This window comes from Alosa alosa, chromosome 19 (assembly GCF_017589495.1).
Source record: "Alosa alosa isolate M-15738 ecotype Scorff River chromosome 19, AALO_Geno_1.1, whole genome shotgun sequence".
Lineage (NCBI taxonomy): Eukaryota > Metazoa > Chordata > Actinopteri > Clupeiformes > Clupeidae > Alosa > Alosa alosa.
This window is the reverse complement of record NC_063207.1, coordinates 19,827,931-19,840,627: the sequence shown is the minus strand read 5'-3', so window position 1 is coordinate 19,840,627 and position 12,697 is coordinate 19,827,931. Positions and strand designations below refer to the sequence as shown.

At 39.9% G+C, this 12,697-nt stretch overlaps 1 long non-coding RNA gene across 1 annotated transcript in view; it reads left to right on the top strand.

The window, feature by feature from the left end:
• The first annotated feature begins 608 nt into the window (after window positions 1-608).
• LOC125284447 overlaps window positions 609-12,697 on the top strand; it is a 28,288-nt gene continuing 16,199 nt past the window's right edge. Inside the window, exons 1-2 of the long non-coding RNA XR_007191864.1 lie at window positions 609-740; window positions 1,202-1,290. This is a non-coding gene — a long non-coding RNA (uncharacterized LOC125284447). The remainder of the gene's footprint in view (window positions 741-1,201; window positions 1,291-12,697) is intronic.

The window sequence follows — 12,697 nt, the reverse complement described above, 5'->3', positions numbered from 1 at the left end:
AGTGAAAAAGAAAGTCAACTACTTCTGAACGTTCACAGACACTCTGATTAACTTAAATAAGTTGAAATTAGATAGGAAAATACTTGTTAGATTTTGTATATACTCAACTGTAAGATTTCTAGATTCTAGGGGTGCCAATAATTGTGAGCAACTGGTTTTCGTTAAAAATATTTATTTCTTTATGAGATTTTTCTTTTTCTCAGAATAAAATTTCTTCCCTTCAAGGGCGGATTTTTTCTCATTGTTTTCATTGTGAGAGTACAATGAATCATCAAAAGATTATTTTTTATACCTGTTTTTAGTCAAAATTTCCCAAGGTGCTAATAATTCTGGAGGATACTGTAACACTATTATGTGATTTGACTACATTTCCCATGACGTGTACCGTTCATTTCAATCGTACATACAATGATGTCACTGAAATTTGTAGTTCACTGAAGCACAAGTTCAAGTTTATTGTCATACTACTCATTAAATTATTTATCAGTAACGACATTTACTGTGCTCAAGAGACAGCACAATATTAATGAAAAATAAATTAAATTGTAGTAGCCTAGTAATAAATGTGCACGTGAGCCTGGGAAACTGTACATGAATTGACCAATCACAGGACATCTCGTTTCGATATCTAAACCCATGCATGGCATTAATCAGTCCTGCTCTGCATCATTGCTTCTTGACATAGGCGTTCTACTACCAATCAGAAAACTGTCAGCGTTCGACATTCTGAGCAAAAAAAGGTTTGTTTTGCATTTCCTTATTCTAGTTTTACGTGATACAGTCCTATTATATGCGATGCATTATGTTGTTTCAACTGTGTAACTGTTGCTAGTGAGGATACAACTGCATGGCAGGCTAGCTAAATTGACGTGGTTGCTGATGTAATACACTAAATTATGCAAAAATGCACAGATCAAGTTGTAGTTTGTGATGTTTTTTTTACTGCTTTCTAAGACAAAATGCACAAGTAGCCAACATATTATTTTGTCCATGCATTTGATCCAAGTTTCGGTAGGCTGTCAGAAGGCAACACGTGTGCTGCTGCACTAGCCTATTGAGCTAACATTATTTGGCAGACACGTTATTATACCAACAGCAGGAAAATGGCACAGTAACACATAATTTATCTGCAAAGGCAAACTCTGCAAACTCTAAAAAATATGTTGATGCACTACATTAAATATGCAACTTCTCATGACAGAAAATGAGAGCATCACAAGCTGGTCGAGGTCTCAAATTCACAGGGTGCATGCACCATGCCATTTTCCCCAGCCATCTCCTGGGATGAAGGTGAGATAATCCAAATTATGAACCTATGTAGATGTTATATTTACATTATGTATTTCTCTTTGCACACCAGAAATGTGCTTGACTCTGCACTTCCTCAGTCCTATTTTTAGCATGCACACATTTTCGGCGCACCTCGAGCCATTGAGCATGGCCTGAGCTTGTCAGCTGCCTTGCAGACAGTTACCAAAAGTAACTGGATACAAATTGTGAATTGCAAGGCTGACCCTTGAGAAAAACCATTTCAATATTTACCTAGAGTCTTTAATTTAAAATAAATATATAATATGTTGGATATATTTCAGAGGGTGGGTGAGTTTGTCATGAGGTCATCTTGAGCTGAGTTTACTCTTGTACAAATTATGCGCAGACGCAAACACATATTGGTGTTGTCAGAGCGCCATTAAAAACTTAGAGAAAATACAAATCGCTGAGTATATATTTTTTGAGTCACTTTTTTGTTCTAAAAAGCCTTTCAAATGTGTCAATGAGGTCATTCATTAGCAGAAAGCTAGTGTGTTGTGGGCAACAACGACCCAACCTGTAAGAAATCGAAAGGACGTGACTACTCGTTCATTCAACTTTTGACCTATAATCCATATTGAGCTTGCAGAAACCATAATCAAATCTTCGATTTCTCAACGGCAATCAGGTGAGACAAATTTAGCCGTCTAGCTCCATAGACCCCCTTTGTTTTTGCACTTATTCGTGATCGTCCCTAGCGGAACTGCAACAGATTGCAGGTACAATGGAGTTACACTTTTTTCTGAATGCTTAAACACATTTTTTGTAACTATGGCTTTTTTTGCAAAACTCTACACACAAATGGCAAAACCACTTACTGAGTTCGCAAAACTAAAAGCACAAACACTGCTTTGCACTCAGTTTGCAATTTTGTAACACACACTTTGCACAACTGTAGGCACAATTACACTATTTTGCCAACTCTCTGGCACACTTTCTCATGTGAAAACTGTTTTAGATAATTAGTTCACTTTGCAATCAGCCTAAGCACTATAAATAAGCCACAGGTAATGTACAATGGGTACGATGGAGTGAGCAGGAAGAGTGAGAAGAGAAAAAACAGACAAAAACAGTCTACATGTGGGGATATTGTCATGTCAGGCCTGGATACGCCATTCCAGAATATATTTTTCCCGTGCCTTGGACTAGGACATTGCATGTGATGTAGACAGAATTTTGAGAGAGACGACCCGATGTAGACTGATTTGTTTTGTCTTAGTGAAATGCTATTTTGTGTTTTGACTTGGAAAAACACACTTGTGTTTGTTTTGATGTGTGTAAATAAACACTAATACTTGAAGTTGGGATCCCTGTATGTTTACAGAACTATGACAAAAGTATGACCTCAAACTGACATACAGTGGGCAGTGCTTCGACTTGGCCAGCTTCACTTTCATGCGGTCCTTGTAGCGTGGGATCCTGTGTATCACGCAACTTTAATTTGTATTTTTTCCAGTGAGGCGCTGCAACAACCCAAACAACCGGTAGATGGCTCAAGTGAGCAGGGTGTCTCATAAAAAGAAATGGAGCCTGGAAAACCCTACACAGACTTCACTACAGACTTTAGCAGACTGGTTTAGAAATAATGTAATAGCCAGAAATATGCCTGCCCTGCCCTAATAAAGAAATATTTGGTTAACTGCGAGTGAATCCTGTTTGCAGCCGTAGAGACGCAGGACAAATTAAACATTCTGGTTTTCTCCGAGTGCAACGATGATAGACAGACATCATTTGGACAATTTGGAGTATTAACCTCCATTGCTCAGCCAAATGCCTTCCTGTAACGTCCTGTTATCACGGAGTTACAGGCGATAAACGATTTTTGATGGTCACAAGTTTACTTCATTAGGGACTGTTCGTTTTTTATTTATTTAAGGGGCTACCGGAGGAGTTTTGGGAGCATTAGTCCAAAAAGACGTGACCCTCCCTCGCCAGCAATACATTTTTCTATGACCCTCCAAAGTGATTATGAAAAAATCACTGTCAACTTTTTCCGGGTTTATCCCCTACTGTATTTTATCGTTTTCACATATTTGGCCATAAGCCGTTTATCATAGGCTATCACGAAACCAAACTACAAAGGCGAACACTTTAACAGGGGGAATTAATTGGGCATGAATCATGCTGAACGCTATTTCGCTACCTTAGAATAATAAGGTTCTATCTGCGTTTTGAGTAGGCTAGGTAACCGGGACGATTGAAACGGGGACGAATGAAACATTCCGGTTTTCTCCGAGTGCAACGATGATAGACAGTCATCATTTGGACAAAACATGGAGCATATTAACCTCCGTTGCTCAGCCAAATGCCTTCCTGTTACGTCCTGGTATCACGGAGTTACAAGCGATAAACGATTTTTGATGGTCACAAGTTTACTTCATTAGCGGTTTATTTTTTTGGATTATTAAAGAGTGTTTTTCATTTAAAGGTTTGACTTCGTGCTTATTCAGTAGAGCATTTAGTGCTCTCCCCAATCCCAGACGTTCACATTGCATGTTTGTTTGTAATGGATGCAACCGCGAGATAGGCTATGCGTTTGACAATGAGTTGTTAACAGAACCAAGACATATAGCCCAGCAGCAATCTAGGGACTGATCGTTATTTATTGAAGGGGCCACCGGAGGAATTTTGAGTGCTTCAGTTGGAAGTTGCATGACCCTCTCTTGCCTGCTAGAAATTGTTCAATGACCCTCCGACAGAATTGCTAAAAAGACATGACCCTCCTGCCAATTGTCTTCCGCCCGCCACAGCCACACACTTTGTGATAACGTTCTTAAATCAATCTTTCCCGTGAGCTTGCATGCTACCAGTCCTTCCTTTTCAAATGTGTTGCGCCTGTTTGCACAATTTCACAAATAATCATATGTGATTAATAGTATGACAAATAATCCCTGTGCACGGGGACCGAAACAATGCATGCCAACTTTTTCTGTGTTTATCACGTATTTTAACTTTCCCCGCTGTCTTGCCGTTTTAATGTTTTCCGTGGGAATATCCCATATTTTAATACTCTCATAACAGCCCTGCCATCGGGCCTGTCTCTGTGTTGCCCTGTTGCTACCCCTTGCCCTTCCAACGAAACGGATGTCTTCAAATCATCGTTTTCCTTGCTTGAAGGCGAACTTAGAGTGATGTTAACCTATTTAAGTTTAACGGTGCGATTGTCGTGAGAGCACGATTCATTGGCGCTTGCATGTTCGGCCTTATGTCTTACGATGCGCACCTGAGGCTACTCAGCTGCAAGAGAAATAATTTCCCCTGTTTGTATGTTCACTGCAAGTTGGCCTACCATAACTTACCAACTCTGCACTGTAGACTGGCTATTTATATTTTTCTGTGAAATAAGCAAATGTATTTGTTCAACTTTATGAAGCAGAATTACGCATAGGGTACTTGGAACATAATACATTTGACAAAGGACAGATATTAACTTTCAAAAAATACAAAATATTAACTTTCAGTGTTTTACGATGTCTTTGTCATGGGGAAGTGTTTTTCCCCATGCATTTATTCTAGGTTACTGTCAGTGACTGCCGTGAGAGAAGCGGGTTCTGTGTCTCGTTCATGTCAGTGACTGACGCGGGGTCTGTGGGTTGTGTTGTGTTGCGTTGCGTTAATTTATTTTCATTGGGCATACCGTGCGTGCCGTCCACAGCTCTTCAGTTCTGACAAAGCCAAAATTACTCCTTTTGAAACAATGAGTGCAGGAAGCGCCGCTTTGTATGGTTATATTGCTTGACGGGGTCCCAAGCATTTCAGCCATAAGGCTACTTTGAGAACATTTCAATTCACCCGACACTAATATTCAAAATGTTGAAAACTATTTCGGCATAGCCTATAAAGCAGTTTAATTAAATGGAATGTTAGTTGTAAACAAACGAGCTACTTGGTGAGGCTTGGCCTCACAGATGCGCTCGTGCCTTAGATGGCAGGAAAAATCTTCCGCGATAGGCCTATTAACTAACCACCCGATTCACGTTGGCTGGGGGGAAGGGGGGCCATCAGACAATTGTGCCCAGTTAATCCGGCCCTTCCCCCAAAAAAATCACACCTTCCCACCTCTGACAGCTTAAAAGAAGTCAAGAGGACTCCTTACTCACAGACCTATTCACAAACCTGCGGTTTTGAAATCCTATGCAGCTACAGGAGCTTCCAATCGCTGAGGAAGCAATTTTTTGCATTGTAGGCATAACTAACATGCAATAACGCCGCCTACAACAACCAAAACTAGGCTAATCATTGTCAACATGTAAATTAAATGTAACATTATTGTGAATCAAATTAAAATGTTCTCTTTTTTTAACGTAGGCATAGTAACAGAATAATTTAATAATGTTACAAAGATACTACATCAATCCGTTATGTTTCATTGTGCTACTAGGCTATTTGTTTTGCCTTGATTCATTTAGGCTAGGCCTTTTTTTATTCAGGGGCCGTATTCACAAAGATTTTTTAAGGCTAAAAGTAGCTCTAACTGGCAAATTTAGGAGCAACTCCTAAAATAATAGGCGTGTCACCCTAACTTTAGGGACTCCTAATTTTTTCACAAAAAAGTAATTCACGAAGCATTTTAGACCTAAAAGTAGCACCTAAGTCTGGAACAGCTTAAGTCGAGAGGACTCCTAACTCACTAAGACCTATTCATAAACAGCTTTTTGTGGCATTTTAATTCTATGATGTTTTGAAATGCGAAGTCTATGCCAACAGGAGCTTCCAATCGTGAGGGAACAATTTTGCATTCATAAAAGGGATGCAATAACGCCACCAACAACAACCAAAACTACTCATTGTTAACATGTAAATGAAATGTAACGTTTCATTGTGAATCAAATTAAAATGTTTTCCTCTTTGCAAACGTAGCCTAGGGATATGGTGACAGATTAGTTTAATAATGTTTCAAAGGTAGGCTACTGCATCAATCCATAGGCCTATGTTTCATTAGGCTACTAAGCTATTTGTTTTGCCTTACTCTTTATTCATTTAGGCTAGGCCTTTTTATTCAATTATTAATCATCTTCCGTCCTTCGCACTACTTGTGTAGCGCACGTATTCTCCGACCTGTCACCTGTCAGTCATCATCGGAAGAGAGGTGTTTGGAATTCCCGTGTTACAATCGTCAGCCAATCAAGGTGGTCACTTCATTCAAGCTCGTGCATGAGTAATGGCGTCATCCATAGCCACTAAGACTCACTCCTAGTTTAGGAGTTGTCTGAAAGGCTTTGTGAATAACTTTTAAGAGAAAACTCCAATCTAAAATCTTTAAGTGTGATTTAGGAGTAGCCTACTCCTAGTAGTAAGATAAAAGCCTTTGTGAATAGCCTACGGCCCCAGTTATTCATCATCTTCCGTCCTTGTGTAGCGCACGCATTCTGAGACCTGTCACTCATCATCGTAAGGGAGGTATTTGGAATAATGCCCGCGTTACAATCATCAGCCAATCAGCCAATCAAGGTGGTCACACTTGCCCATTTACCCAAATTAATGGTCGAATATTACTGATGATCATTGTTATTTAAGAACATGCAGTGTGCGTAGGGTACCAAAAACATCTTGCTCGTAAAAAAGCATCATAACGCACATTCTGGCGGGTCTGTTATTATGACCGCCGCGCAGCGAAGCGGCGGTCATATAGGTTTAGTCAGATTTTTTTTTCTTTTTTTTTTCTTTTTCTTTTTCTTTTTTTTCGATGCCCAAATTTCCGTCAATGATTCGGGACACTGAAAGACCGGGGTACACAAAAATTGGTGGGCATGTAAAACCACATGGATAGCATGGAACCATCATTTTTCGTTTTGATCTGTAGCCCCCCCCCGCTGGACTGGACCCCCGAAAGGAGGGTAGGGCAGAACACAGTTTTTCTGTGAATATCTCGAAAACCGTAGGGTTTAGGAGGACCATCTTTTTTTTTGTATGTTGATCTCAAGGGGCCATGTCAACCCATTCCATAACCACTCATTTCATGTATAGCCCACCTAGTTAAACACAAAAAAGTAAAATGAGGTGTTGTAATTGAAGGTATTTGTGACCTAACATAGTCAAAACTGCACGGAATTGGAAGTGTAGGATCATTATGACACCCTCTGTATGCACGCCAAGTTTTGTGGAATTCCGTTCATGGGGGGACCACACAATAAATTCATTTATGTTACTATACACCAACTGGCCTGTAGGTGGCCGGAGACAGTTTTCTGTGAATATCTCTCGAGAACCGTAGGGCCTAGGAGGTCCACCTTTTTATGTATGTTGGTCTTAAGGGGGCATGTTAACCCATCCCATTACCACTTATTTCATGTATAGCGCCACCTAGTTAAAAATTAAAAAGCAAAAATTAGGTGTTTTCATCACAATATCTCTGGCTGACAAGGTCAAAACTGCACGAAATTAAAAGTGTAGGATCATTATGACACCCTCCGAATGCATGCCAAGTTTTGTGTACTTTTCGTTCATGGGGGCCTTACAATAAAATAATTTATGTGTACATTTAGTGACGATACATCAACAAGGATTCCAGGGACACTGAAAGACCGGGTACACAAAACTTGGTGGGCATGTACCCCCACATGGATAGCATGGAACCGTCATTTTTTCGTTTTGATCTGTAGCCCCCGCTGGACTGGACCCCCGAAGGAGGGTAGGGCGAACACAGTTCTCTGTGAATATCTTGAGAACTGTAGGGGCTAGGATGACCAATTTTTTACGTATGTTTGCCTCCAGGGGTCATGTTAACCCATTCCATGTGCACACATGTGCATTAACAGATACACACACATACATTTACAGTAATCATACGTATGACACATACTCACACAGTAGACATATGTAAGCATGCATGCACATGCACAAACACACATACGCAGGCAAACACACAAGCACGCACATACACACACACACACACACCCACACACATAAACATAAACTTGTACACGCACACATGCACACAATTCAAGAATTTTTCCCGTCATCTACTTCCTGAATTTTTGGTCATTGATACCCGGGACACCGAACCACCGGGGTACATGAAATTTGGTGGGTATGTAGCCCCACTAGACTTTTACGGAAAAATTTCATTTCGTCCCTGGGGTTATGTGTACATTTAGTGACTGTACACTCATTGGCCTGTAAATGGCGGTGCACACATATACACATGCACACACACAGGCACCCACATACTATCGGTATTAGAACGGCGTCCCCATAATTACAAATTCAGTAGGATTAAAAAGAAAGCCAAAATAAATATTCATCATTATCATCATGGCTGCATTTTCAGTATTGGCGATAAGTAGTCGTTTGTCCACTAGATGGCGCATCGTTGCAGTGAGACGTAATTTTGTTGGAAGTTAAAAGTGGGTTGGAAAAACAATGGACGCTTCCTACAAGGACTGTAATTTACGCTTGGCGAACATCTAATAAGGATAGGGCGATGTTCACATGAAGTGTACAGTAATTCCCATTTCTTCTTGAAGCGAAATAAATCTGAGGATGTTTATCGGACATGCTTGGTTTTTACTGCAGGTACGTTAATCTTGTAATATCAATAAGGACCTAGGTAATGTTACCGTTAGCGTTGGTTGAGTGATGGAGGCCCATTTGATTGATTGCATTTGTAGAAAACTATAAATGCGTTATACCAAGCAAATTGATAGCAGCACTGTTTGTATCTTTCAACTGTCATTTATTGCACGTGCTACAAAAATCATTCTGTGTAATGGAAGATTTACCAACGTTACACCGGTCTGATACAGTTTGCCTATACATGCGTGAGACTGAGACGCCTGTTTATTTTGTTTTAAGTGCGTGCAGGGTGTGAGAGGGGAATCGATGTGCTTTGATTCCAGCTTGGTAGTTGTAGTCTGTGAAATTAAAAAACGTGTGTGTGAAGTATTCAAACAATTACACCTTCATTATGGCTGCTTTAGCAACACACCTTAAGCTACTGTGTAGTGGGTCCCATTTAGAAGTGGCTACTTCATTCAACTTTCCTTGACTCATGGAGCTGCGTGAATGTTATTACAACTTTGCCCACGATATGACAGTTTAAGTCCGGCTTGATACTGTAAGGGCGTAAGCCATTGGTTTTCAAACAGATTTTATTTATTAAAGCCAGCATAGCCTATTGACAATTTATGTTGTAAATAGCCCTACCTTATAATCCTACCTGTAGCTTAGGGAAGCTAACAGCTTTCTATTAGGATCTAGTTTGTTAGTTACCGTTTTTGTCATAACTCCCTGATGCATTTTTGCATTTAGAATAGCCAGAGCGTGTATATCTCAATCGAAAATTAAACAATATCGGGTGCCTATGGACTAGGCTGGGTGATTTATTTTTTTTTTGATTTCTTAAAAGATTGAGCTTGGTCTGATGAAAGCCAGACTAGCCATGGACCTCAGTTACACAATGCAAGGGAACATGAATCAGCCTATATTTAACTTAACAATAACGGACAATAGCTCTTCAACTTTGGCCCGTTAAAATGTGTATGAACAGTCTAGCGGCACGATTTCATCAAGGCCCATTTGGACATGTCAGTTATTTGCACCACTGGTTAGATGTAAAACAGCATTTCGTTTCAGACTACTGTTACTTAATTTGTGCATTAACAATAACGTTTCAGACTACTGTTACTTAATTTGTGCATTGACAAAAAATTATTACATGAACTAAAGATGACTAAAATCTTATGTAGAAGAAGAAACATTCCAAAAAATCCATCCATCCAAAATGACCTTTGTTTTTGATAGCTGTTGAAAGCGGCATGGAACTGACAGAGATGTTTTTTGTTTATAAATACATAAAAAAAACAAAATAAATAAATAACATTATGCTGATACCTTTTGCTTTTCCCAAATACAATGTAGCCTACAGGTGTAAGTGACCTTTCATCAATCCAGTTGCAATGGATGAACTGTGATGAACTGCCCTACTTGTGATTGTTTAGAGATTTTAAAGGTTTTATAACAATGCTACATCTTCTTTGGCTATTCTACAATCTATTCACCTTTTCAGCACCAGTAGGCTACTTTCTGTGCAGCCGCACACACACACTCAGGCATGCCAAACAAGCATACACAAAAGTTTCAAGAGTGGGGGATGGAGTAAAATATGGAGACAAATTGAAGTGTGATTTATTTTCGCGGAACGGATGTCCAGGACTGAGCGGCGGTCATATTTTGTACCGCTATGCGGTACATCTAGTTAATGTTTGCTTTGACATGTTAGACATCATGATGCATTAGTCTGTATTTACCTTGAGGAATTAAAGTAAATACATAGAATAAATAAAAAGTACATTGCCATTTCCAAAAAAGATAATCATACTATTGTTACTCAGAAAGACCTGAATCATTTAAACATGTCTTTGTTGAAAATAGTGTTGAAGTAGGTATGCCAGTAAAGATAATGAACTGTCACTACAATAGCCATTTTGAAGGAATTGCCTTGTTTGCTTCTATTTAAATAACAATTGATATAATATACATACACAGACAGGATTTGAGTTAGTGAGATGACTTACGTAAATGAATGAACCCACCTATGAGGTAGGCCTGAACGTTTTCATAATTTATCCTCTCAAGTTCTCAGTAAGGAGTAGTGAACATTTCTGTCATTTTCTGATTAATTTAATTATGAATTCTTAGCAGCATCTGTACCTCTGTATACGTTAATCTTATTCCCCTTACTGCTCTTAATAAAGTAGTGCATATTGAATAATAACAACCAGCAGTTTTAAAGTTGCATAAACACCAATTGTCTTTATTAGTGGCTACAATATAAGTATGTGATTATCATTTTAATCTAGAGTAAAGGAATCAGGAAAACAGGACAAGAAAGAAATATAGTTCAAATAGCCTTTGTATTACAGTATGCCAAGTTAGGGTTGTATGCATGTATGTATATGAATGCGATTCCTGAAAGTCTCCTAGAACCGTCACCACTAATTGTACGTTTCCAGGGGAAGAGGAGAATATGATCAAAAAAATCAAATCAAAAGCCCTTTTACTGATTCAGAGCACACTCTTCAGATTGGTTTAGTCACCTGTTGGTTGAGGGTGACCATGCTATAGTGTGATATCAGGTGTGTACTGGTCACACTGGTCTCCAGTCAGATGATCATCACAAGTTAGAGTGTAGGAGAGTATGACAGTGCTGGACCCAAAGTAGCGTATTTCTGTGTTTGATCCTTTTTTAAGATTGAAGTTGAAGTATCCTAGCCTTTCATTTCCCCACCAGTCTTTATCATACACATTAATTATCAGAGACGGACTGAATGTTTGCACATTTCCAAAATCCAGCTCGTCCCAGTCAGGATCATCAGAGTTGACTTGATTGGTTGTCCTTATGCCTGATCCATACTGAACAGTGGCAAATGCCTCAGTGACACCATACCAGTCACCTCTCAGACCTGTGGCTCTCAGGTTAATCTGCAGTTTTTTGGCTCTATAGGTCTCTTTCGGGCAGCAGTTGCCTGACTTGCAGCTAAGGCTGTCAGAGTTGGGGGGGTTGACATTGTCCTTCAGGTATTCCTTAATGGCAGTCTTCACATTGTCTTTGATGACCTCATCAGTTATCAGCATGGACAGCGGGTTCAGGGAATAGCTCACCACACCTGGATCTTCCTTCAGCTGGTCAAACCAGAATTCAAACCCTGTGGTGTCATTGTTGAGGCTCCCGATCCACACATCCCCAGGAACTATTTCTGTGATTTGGTTAATGTATCTGTAGGTGCTGGTGACTGTCATGTCTTTGCTGTTCAACATCGAGGAGCATACCTCTGCTTTTGGGGTTACTTTAGGGTCAATAATGGACAGACCAAAGGTCAGAGACAATTGAGCAGACAAACAGTCTTTTATTTCCCCGGTGGTTTGGCCATTGAGTATGGTAAGGCAGGTGCGAATAGCACTTACTGTCCTCACTCTCCCTCCCAGGTCTACCTGTGATAGATAATGAGTACCGTAGGTGTTAAGGAGCTGTTTGTACTGTTGTTTTTTGCTATTGTAGTCCCTGGGCAGGCGGCTAATATCTTGAGAAAACTCTCTGCTTAGACTTGCAGTGTTAGAGACTCGGAAGCTGTGGGAGCAATGAAGGAATGGGACGGAAAATACGTCATTTTCATAATAGGGTATGCCATGCTACTTTGCCATCACCATATTTCATACAGCCACTATTGTAATGTATATACAAATTTGTGTGCAGATGTGTTAAGAACTCACCTGTAATATGTGCAGTTGAAGTCATGGATGGAGAATGTGAAGCGGTCCATCTTGGCCTTTGAAAAGGCAAATCTGGCTACATGGGACCTTCCCATTCCCACCTCCACTCCTGCTCCCACACCAAATTTTTCCAAATCGAGCCCCAATTTCCAATCGTTTTTGATCTGTGAGGCAG